The sequence below is a fragment of the Aythya fuligula genome, chromosome 1, assembly GCF_009819795.1.
Source record: "Aythya fuligula isolate bAytFul2 chromosome 1, bAytFul2.pri, whole genome shotgun sequence".
NCBI lineage: Eukaryota > Metazoa > Chordata > Aves > Anseriformes > Anatidae > Aythya > Aythya fuligula.
Window position 1 is genome coordinate 9,477,573 of NC_045559.1, and position 11,331 is coordinate 9,488,903.

The window sequence follows — 11,331 nt, forward strand, 5'->3', positions numbered from 1 at the left end:
GCTGTAATAGAATGCACTGTACAGCAAAAACAATTTTAATCTTTTGGATGTAAGTAACATGGAAAGGGCCATCAATTCTGACTGTTTTTTTTGCTCCCCATTTATATGATAATATAGATTTCAAGTGTTTATTTATTTATTTATTGTTATTCTGGCTGGTAGCTCTCATCAAATAAAGAGTCAGGAATATAACTCTGTGAAAAGTTACTCCAAATTTCCCATTACTTTTCCTGAGTCTTCCTCTAAATTATCTGGTTCCCACTACTGTAAATGAAAAGCTTCTAAACCTGACAAGTATGCTTCACTGTAATAATTGTTTTATTTTACAAAGTAGATAAGTCATTCACAGAAAATAAAAAAGATCATGATCTTACATAGTCACATTCTTTCATTTTCTAAAAAGTACTTAGTCCTGTGTAAACTGGAGATGTTATTCAATCATTATATCAAAAACTTTCTCTAACTCAGAAGGACGAGAGTCACATCATTGTATCCTCAAGAGGCATCAATGTGATTCCAACTCTGTCCTATTCTTTCTTTAAAAGTTCTGTTCTTAGTTCATTACCTGAAATAAAAATTGGGCTGTCCTGAATGCTCAAGGTGTCCACCCATACATTGAATGCAATTTATATAATTCTAAATAATTAGGAAGGAAGGAGGGAAGGAGGGAAGGAGGGAAGGAGGGAAGGAAGGAAGGAAGGAAGGAAGGAAGGAAGGAAGGAAGGAAGGAAGGAAGGAAGGAAGGAAGGAAGGAAGGAAGGAAGGAAGGAGGGAAGGAGGGAAGGAAGGAAGGAAGGAAGGAAGGAAGGAAGGAAGGAAGGAAGGAAGGAAGGAAGGAAGGAAGGAAGGAAGGAAGGAAGGAAGGAAGGAAGGAAGGAAGGAAGGAAGGAAGGAAGGAAGGAAGGAAGAAATCTTATTTCTGAAAGTCTAACAATTGTCACTATAGAGGTTTTATTCAGTGTACACATCCTATTACTTATTACTTAAATCTACTATAATGTTCACTATGCTAACTCTGCACAAAATTTTAGCTGTTTTTTTCTTTTATTTCTGAGCAATCAGCTATAATTATGCATAAAAAATATGCTACTATGTTAGGCTGCAGCTTTTAAATCAAGAAATCCTTATTTACTAAGATGGGGAGAAAGACCTTGTCAAATCAAGTCTCCACTGCCTCTAATTGCCCAGTAGTTACCAGCAGCAAATACACTTTCTTCATTCTGTTTCCCTCTCTTGAATGTATATCAGTTCTGCAAAGTTTCTTGGAGAGGTGGTTGAGAAAGCAAGTGTATATTTCAGAGGAAACATCCTCTCTATTGGCAAGTACTTCATGGTACAACCCTTCTTCTATTTTGTTGATTAAATGGCCACCACAAGCCAAGAGAAGGAAAGAAGCAAGACAATTATCATAGTCTTTAATGTTATATAAAAAGTGAAACATTCAAAGTGATATTGAATGATGTTGATGAAGCAGAACTCAGGAAATGAAAATGTTATGTCATTGAATAAACAACTTGGTGTCTTTTATGTAAAAGAACAAGGATCAAATATTTCATATAGCTCTATAAACATTTAAAAAACCTATTCCAGTAGTCTAGTAAAATATTGGACTAGAGTTTCACATAAATGTCAAGAGTTAACACATGTAGACCAAAAATCTGGAGTGCAAAAAGATACAAATGAAACATAGCATTCTGTTTTCGGGGTCTTGACCATAAATGTTGAGAAATCCTTACTGACCATGTAGAAAACTTTTGCCTGCTTAGAAACTCACATTTTCAACATTCTAAATATGGGAGATATCAGAAATAAGAGTTGTACATTTGTTGTACATTTTTTACTGTAGTCAGTGATAGTCTATAACTAAAAAAAATCTATTTTTGAACTTGATTCATAATTTGTTTTTCAGTCTTGGACTTTCATCATTAACTTCATGTTTTCTTGTAATGTAGAAGGACATCTGCTTTGGCATGGTATAAGGAGAGAAAATGTACAGGACTATTATTGCACCAAGTTTGTCACATATCTGGCTGCACATTGCATACTGTGTGAAAAAGAGACCTCAACTTTGCCAAGTAAAGCTCTTGCTAGCTGAAGCTCCACAAGGCACTGTGATATCTCCACATTAAAGGATCTCTCAAAAGCACTTGCTTTAAATTATTCAGGCCTCTGCAAACCCTACATAGCCAGCCACTAGGTCTAGCAGGCTGAATGACTTCTCTTAGAAAAGTGACAAGTGCAAGATAATTTGGAGAAATTGGTCCACAAGTAGTTGATTAGTGTGTTTACATTAAAGATTTTCTAGTTCCCATCCTGCTGTTGCTTGTAAAAAGAGTATTTAAGAATAAAGATTTTCACAGAATCACAGAATTCTACGATTGGGTTGGAAAGGACCTCAAGAGATTATTGGGTCCAACCCCCCTACCAAGGCAGGTTCCCGAGAACAGGTTGTCCAGGTAGGTGTTCAGACGAGCCTTAAATATCTCCAGAGAAGGAGACTCCACCACCTCCCTGTTCCAACCTGTTCCAGTGCTTCGTCAACTTTACCGTGAAGAAGTTGATTCATATGTTGGTGCGGAATTTCCTGTGATTCATTTTTTGGCCATTGCTCCTTGTCCTGTCCCCACAAACCACTGAAAAGAGGTTGGCCAAATCCTTCTGTCTCCTACACTTAAGATATCTGTAAACATTAATAAGATTCTCAAATATTTTGATATATCTTTAGACAATATTACAAATATAATGTTACTTCGAACACATTTTTATGTGGTTGTAATGTGGTCTTTAAATGCACCTAGAACATTGGTTTATATATGCAACCATGATAAAGCAAGTTTCACAACTGTGGAGAAAAAATAGGTGGTGAAAAATTCTGTTGTTGCTGTTGTTTGTTTGTTTGTTTTAATATAAATAAGACATTTGAAACTTGTAAAATTTCATCATCATATGCCTAGAATTTGAAGAGATTATTCTGTGATTGGTCAGTATTCTCTCTCCTCATTGTTTAAGTTATTTCTAATTACTATCAATGCGTAAGCAAATGCATCAAGCATTTGAACATTTGAATAGATAATTTACAAAATCAGAACCTTTTGAACAAAATCATTAATTTATGCTGATCGCTAATTTCTTGCCTATCTACATAAAGAAAATCAGAATTAATATTCAATGGGATTTGCAAATTGAAAACTTGTGTATAGCCTAAACATAAATGATTACATAAGAAAAGATTCATGTAAGCAATGTTGAAAAATATCTGCAATGTTAAAGAAATTATTGATTTTTCTCATCTGATTTACCATCTGGTTTATAATTTTTCATACAATACATATACACTTCAGTCTTCAATGTCAAATGCTGAAGATCAAGTGAGAATTGAATAGTTATATAGAAAAAAAAAAAAAGAAAACAAAAAAAAGAAAACGTTAAGAGAATCATTAAGAAAAAATAAAGTACATGGTGATATAATTTATTCCAAACGTGAATAACTAACAGCTAAAAAGTGAGAGTTTCCAATTTTGGAAAGTGAATTCTGTTGCAAACCAAAAACACTGTCAGCAGTAGAAAGTTATATTAATGTACTTAATACTCTAAAATTTAGCTGTTCCTCATTTTCTCTATTTATCAGGAAATATTTTCTATTTTTATATAAATTAATATAAGAAAACCATTTTAGTTCTGTGCTGTATTTAACTTATTATTATAGTTATTCTGTTGTACCTACAGGATTTTAAACCTTGTTGCACCTCTGTACAAAGGATCTGAAGGTTGAAGGACTGAAGGTTGGTCTCAGAAATGCATCCTTCTTGCTATATAACAGATAAGGACCAGCATAGTTTGGTTTCTCGAGGCATTTGTGTGTTAAAATAAATAAATAAATAAATATAAAATAAGAAAATGTAACTTCTATTTATATTCTAGTATCTGGGATCTAAAGTGCTACTCCACATGGGTGTGGCTTTTTTTTTTTTTTTTTTTTTTTTTTTTTTAACAGTTGAAAACAGAGAAAAGAAGGAAGGAAAGATAAAAAAAAGAATACATAAGAATTTGCATAGGAAGCCACTGGAGCAGATCCACAGATCACTGTCTTGTTAGACTGTGCCACAAACAATTCATCACTTCATTCCAGTTCAAACTTCATTGGTTTCATACCACTATAAAAGAAGACAATGTAAAAGAAAAAGTCTTAGATCAACAGTACTGACAGATGTAGCTGTATAGAGATTTCTCCTGTAACATTTCCTTTCAGATGAAAATCCACATTCCTTCTTACTGAATATCATATTATTTTTACAACTTCTAGGAAAAATAATACATTGTACTTTTACAGTTCACTTATAGAGCTACTATGCTTTTTATGTTTTTTTTTTTTTTTTTTTTTTTTTTTTTTTGTAGTATGAGTGTCATCTTTACTTGGTAATTAATAACATCTGACTCCCTTACATGACAAATAATGTTTCTTACATCCAAGTTGTCCCATTGCCAGAAGTTTTGTATAGGACTCCTAGGGAAAACTTTTTATGTTTGTGTGACTTTCTAAAGGGTTTCAGACTTCTGGGAAAACAGATTTCAAGTCTTGAATCTGAAATAACAACAGGTTATTTCAAATTCAGTTTGTTTCTGTTGTAGTTGCTTAAGTAGCGAATGTATGAATAGGAAGAATAAGCCTTACAGTGCAATGTGTAAAACATTTTGAAATTAAACCTATTAATTTATAGTAAGGTGATTGTCTATCTAAAGGGTGTTTCTATTCTAGACTTTCTATATGTAGGCCCCATAAATATTCAAAGAAATATCTTTGCTGCATACCTTTGACATTATTTATTTTTATTTTTATTTTTATTTTTTTTTGTATTGGGAACCTGATATGCAAAGAAATGAAGTAATGTGAACAAATACCACAAAAGCAAAGCCAGGAGTTGACTGGATCTTCTGATTTTTAATTCTTAGCCCTTTAGAAAATAAATTATATGCATCTTTCATTCGACATTCCTGCGGTTGTTGTTTTAGCTCTCAATAAAACAGTCATGTGGTTTAGAAAGCATCAAGAAGCTGCATATTCATCTCAGCAATTGTTTTGAAAGGCAGCAGGTGGATAGTTGTGTTTCAAGAAAAATATATTTTTCCTGGATGTTGAAACTAAATTTTATATGAAAAATGAAATAAGAAAAAAAGAGTTGTATGATTCATGATTCTATCCTGTGGCTGCCAATAGAAAAAAAAATAGGATCATAATTAGGAATCACAATTTTTGATTACAGATGCCATATATATCACTTGTATTTTAGGGATAGTGAGGGCATTTTTGATAAACCTGAATAATGCATGTTGATCTTAGCTCAGATAACATTAGCAGTTTAAGTATGTATGGACATTTAAATGATGCTACAGAGCATAGACATCTAAACTTCTTTTACAGTTAGTAGAGATGTACCTTCAATGTAGTCTAAGAAAGGATTTTGAGACTGCAGTTGACTAATTAGCTGTTGACTAATATTCAGGTGAAAAAAACCCTGCACTTAGTATTTGTGCATGGACCGTTTAAGACACATGACCAAGGTATTAAACACATCCCAAGAACTCCAGAAGGAAGAGGAAGCCACAAGAGACAGATGTCTTGTCACTGGGTGGAGGAAGGGGTGACAATGAAAAGGATAAATTAAGAGATTGGAGACATATTTTGTTTTCCATGCATCACATTTATGAAGTAGCTATTTTAAAAAGAAGTACATCCCCAGAGAAAAGACTGCAAAGCAGTTACAGTTATCCTTTAGGAATTATGTTATTATTCTGTTTATCTGTCTGTTTTAAGTGCATTCTATTTCCCATGTGAAAAGTTTGTTAAACAAGGTTTGTCAAACTTCTCCCCCGCACCTCCATTGAGGCTAAATAAAAATTAAATAAAAAATAAAATAAAATAAATTATACAAGCACTAGAAGTGCTTGCATAACTTAAGATGGTGGATAGAGACAGTGTTTTTATACCGGCCTCTATAAAATTTGAAACTAGCTCTTGTTGCTGCCTGTCAAACTTTGGCAAAAGGAAAAAGTGTACCAGTATCTCAGCATCTTCACACCAAAGATTCAAAATCATAAGCCTCAGGCAGTTCTCCAAAGCAGAAAGTATCTTTACAAATATATATATATATAAAATTCATGTTTATTTAGATGTAGAAATTATTCATATAAAGAAACTTCACAGAAAGGGAAGAAAGTGGTGGGGGAGATCTAAAGGATAATTGTTAACTATTCCAAAGACTTCACATTTTTTACATTTATTATGTTTTTATTATAAGGGAATTTAATCCAAAATATACAGTGAGGGCTAGAATCACATTTCACTATCTGGTGTTAATAAAAATATTATCATTAAAAGAAGGAACACAGACCAAAATGTTATATGTTATTTGTAAGTTGAAAAGATTTAAGAAATTTTGATTTGAAAAAGAGTTGCACTTGGGGGATATTTTGATCAATGCAGCATCACAAGTGCTGCTACAAGCTTTTGCAGTAGACTAAAGATCAGGAAATTTAAATGAGCTTTTTGCTACCAAGGGGTCAATTAAATGTGGATGGTTTTGGAAACCCCACAGGGATGAAGGGCAGCCTGAGTTGACAAGATCCAAATTAAAAACAGTTCTCAAAACTCCTGCTGATCATTATTTTTTATTCTTCCTAAATGTTTTCTGTTCTCTATGTTCAAACTAACACAGAGAAAAACTATAAATCTATGAAGAATATAGTTCCAAAATTAATATACTTTAATGAATAATGCTTCTAATTCAAATTCACAGCTTGCCAAGTACCAAACAATTTAATAATTTGTTCCAGGCCAAATCCAGTCCAGAACATTAACAACATTAAAAACTACAGCAGTCTAATTTATGATTTTATTGTCAAGTGGTCAGTATAAAATATTTGGTCTGGGTCCTATTTACAGGTAGGTTTAATCCATGTGGTATCTGTTGGGAGCTTCAGGAAAAAAAAATATATATATATATATATATATATATATATTTGATTGATTTGATTGTATAAAATGAAGTTGCTTTTTATGAACAAGACTGGTAATTTGTTTTTCCCCTCAGTGTACACTGTCACTTTTTGTGTGGTGTCACTTCTAGAGTTAAATGTCCCTAAATCTGTCAAAGAGACTGCTTTACATACTTCTTGGCTTCTCCTGTGACTGTGGAGGCAAATTTGAAATGGTCTGTAAACACCAACCAACCTTTCCATAGCTACATTCATTGGTACCTTTCTATTATAATATGTCAGTTTCCATTTTCCTTTTAGCTCCTTTGAAACCCTCTCATGCAGTTTCCCCTTCATTTTTCTCATATCTTATCCTAAAAACAGTTACCTGACATGACATTTCTCAATTTCACTATTCATCTCTCTTGACCTCTTTGCACTGGTTCCATGTAGAAATGCGCTTTGCAAACATTCTTTGGTGCCAAGGCTCTCTAGTTCTTTTGCCCACCCCCCCCAAAAAAAAAAAAAAAAAATAATTTATGGTGTATTCTATTTTATTTCTTGTTTATTTTAAGACAGACTGCTCTCTTCATAAGCACTAATTTATTATAAAAATGACTGAGAAAGGTGATACTGGTGAATAACTGCCAAGTGAAAGTCTGAAATGAATAAAATGAATAGATGCAGAAAATATATTTGGTTATTATATTTCTAAGATAACATTTTGTTTTGTTTTGTCTTTAGGTTGAAGTTGTGGATCATCTACAGAAATTATAAGAGAATAACATAAGGTACTGTGAGCATTAAAATCTTGAGCAAAATGTTCAAAGTCTTTATCCATAGACAAATTTCTGAGAATATCTCTGGAAAGAGCTAATGTAATGACAGATTAAGCTTTTCCCAAAAGTTAAGTGTCAGTAAAGACGTGTGTGTATGATTTTATTTTTAGGGGGATCATTTAAACACAATTTAAAAACAGGATATTAGCTGTGGAAAATTACTGGCCCTTGAACTGAAATACATAAAAAATGACCCTCAGTACAAAATCATTCCTCCCATCTCACAGCTATTCAAATAGTGAAGTCAATTGGTCATTTGTTGGGTGCTCAGCCCACAGAGAAATAAGCTCCCAGCTTATGGCTGATCAAGATTTATGTATTTATAAATATATACTTTTAGTTGGCAGGCTTTCTTGATCAAGCCTTTTTTAGAAGAAAATGGCACATTTCCATAAAACTGACAAATAATAGTAATCTTTCTCAGACAGGCTTCCATTCCGCTGAGGGTTTTAGTCTGATCTAACATGGGAACTGAGTACCAGATCTGCTGAGGTCCTCAGAATAGTGTTATGTGAATAACTGTATTTCAGTACTTTAAAAGTGAAAATGAAGTTTCAGGTTGAAGACAATATGAAATTATTTTTCTCTTTAAAAATTATTTATATGTTTGATGAAAAATTATATTTATATTAAACTTCAGAAAGGAGGTTCAAGTAAGTCTATCTGTACATCTATGTCAGATAGCCTTCTAGCTTGGGGTAGACATGCAGAAATACATCTCAATATTATATATGGTTTAACTATTTATTTATATTAAAAACAAATAAAAATTGATTCCTGGGTTTAAATCACATTTCAATTTAGTTTAAAGTTGGATGTTTCACATCTTGACTTCTAATCATTGGCCTAGTGAATCAACCCCAAGTTACCTGTGCACACTTTATCAGTTCTGTGAGCTTAATCACTTTGCTATTTCCATGAAAAGTAGTTGCCTCTGGAATTATTCAATTAATGGGATAGTTTTCTCAAGAAGACCCAGGGAACTACAGGCTAGTCAGTCTCACCTCTGTACCTGGCAAGATCGTGGAGCAGATCTGCCTGGAAACTATGCTGTCCTGCACAACAATTTTATCTATAAATTGGAGAGATATGGATTTGACAGACCTATCACTAGGAGGACAAGGCATTGGCTGGATGATCATACTCAAAGAGTTACAGTCAATGGCTTGATGTTCAAGTGGAGACTAGTGATTCTCAGGGGTTAGTGTTGGGACTGGGGCTGTTTAACATCTTTATTAGTGACACGGACAGTGAGATTGAGTACGCCCTCAGCAAGTCTGCAGATGACACCAAGCTGTATGGTGCAGTCAACATGCTGGAGGAAAGGAATGACATCCAGAAGAACCTTGACAGGCTTGAGATGTGGGCCTATGTAAACCTCATGATGTTTAACAAAGACGTGCAAGGTCTTGCACTTAGGTCAGGCCAATCCCATGAACAGGTACAGGCTGTATTGAGAATGGGTTGAGAGCAGACCTGAGGAGAAGGTCTTGGGACTGTGAGTCTTGAAAGCATGAGCCAGAAATGTGCGTTTGCAGCCCAGAAAGCCAACCGTATCCTGGATTGCACCAGAACAAATGTGACCAGCAGGTTGAGGGAGGTGATTGTTCCCCTTTACCTTGCTCTTGTGAGACCCCATCTGGAGTGCTGTCCCCCAGCACTGGAGCCCTCAGCACAAGAATCACAGAATGGCCAAGGTTGGAAGGAACCTCTGAAGATCATCGAGTCCAACCCCCCTGCCAAGTAGGCGTACCTAGAGCATGTTGTGCAGGATGGTATACAGGTGGGTTTTGAATATATCCAGAGAAGGTGACTCCAAAACCTTTGTGGGCAACCTGTTCCAGTGTTCTGTCACCCTTACAGTAAAGAAATGTCCCTTCATATTCAGATGGAACCTCCTGTGCTTCTGTTTGTTCCCATTGCCTCTTGTCCTGTCACTGAGCACAACCGAAAAGAGAGTGACTCCATCCTCTCATTGCCATCCCCTGAGATATTTATACACATTGATGGGGTCTCCCCTCAGTCTTCTTTTTTCCAGGCTAAACAGGCCCAGTTCTCTCTGCCTGTCCTCATATGACAGGTTCTCCAGTCCTCTGATCACCTATGTAGTCCTGCTCTGGACTCACTCCAGCAGTTCTATGTCCCTCTTGTACTGGAGAGCCCAGAACTGCACACTATACTTCAGGTGTGGCCTCATCAGGGCTAACTAGAGGGGGAGGATCACCTTCCTTGACCTGCTGGCAACACTCTTCCAAGTGCACCCCAGGGTACCGTTGACCCTCTTGGCCACAAGGGCACATTGTTGACTCATGGTCAGGCTGCTGTCCACCAGGACTCTCAGGTCCCTCTCTGTAGAGCTGCTCTCCAGCAGGTGAGCTCCCAGCCTGTACTGGTGCTTGGGGTTATTGCTCCCTAGGTGCAGAACCCTGCACTTGCCCTTGTTGAACTTCATGAGATTACTTTCAGCCCAACCCTCTAGCCTGTTGAGGTCCAGAATGACATGTACCTGTTGGAGTGAGTTCAGAGGAGGGCCACAAGGATGATCAAGGGGCTGGAGCACTTCTTCTATGAAGACAGGGTGAGAGAGTTCAGAGAATCACAGAATCATGTAATAGATTGGCTTGAAAGGGGCCTTAAAGATCATCTAATTCCATCCCCCTTGCCAGGGGGGTTGCTTTGGATGGCATCCCTTCCTTCTGTTGTAACAGCTACACCAATCAGCTTGGTGTTGTCTGACAACCAGTCCCTTGACAGACCTCTGGGAGACACCACTCATCAGTGGCCTTCACCTTGATTTTGAGCTGTAACTCGTGCTGTGGCCATCCAACCAATTCTTTATCCTCTGTATGTATTGGAGAATTTAACCTAGAAAATTGGTTTTATTGAATGAATATTTTTAGCATATTCACATTTTTCACCAATAAAATTATAATTTCACAATATTTGGTGTTCCTACCTCTCACTATTAATAGAATTTGAATCAAGTAATTTTACATTACCAGAAAAAGAGGCTATCCAGTTTCTGGTATTTTTGGTGATGCAATAATTTGGCTCTGAAACCCTTGGAAAATATTACTGAAGAAATAAGATCTACACAAACAGCAGAAGTCATAAACTGGGATAAAAAATAGAGGATTATGGGTTTTAAAACCCAGATGATTGAAGAACTGCATAATATTGTAATTATTATTATTTTAAAAACTATATCATAGTAACTGCTATGGCAGTCTGGCAGTCATGTTGAGCATCATTTTGCACAACAGCACCAGACCATATTACTTGCTATATTGTAAATCAGGGCTTCCCTCAGGCAGACATAATTTGTATCTTTCTGGTTTTGCCTACTTTAACTTTTCTATTTTAGGGAATACACATGTGTTTGTGTTAGAGCAGGGAAGTCATAGCAGACTAAACGACAGTCTATGGTGACTTTTCCTTTTGGGTCATACCCTCCTTTGGTGTAGGAGGAACATGGTCACTTATATAAAAACAAATTATGATTCAGAGAATCCCTACAGTG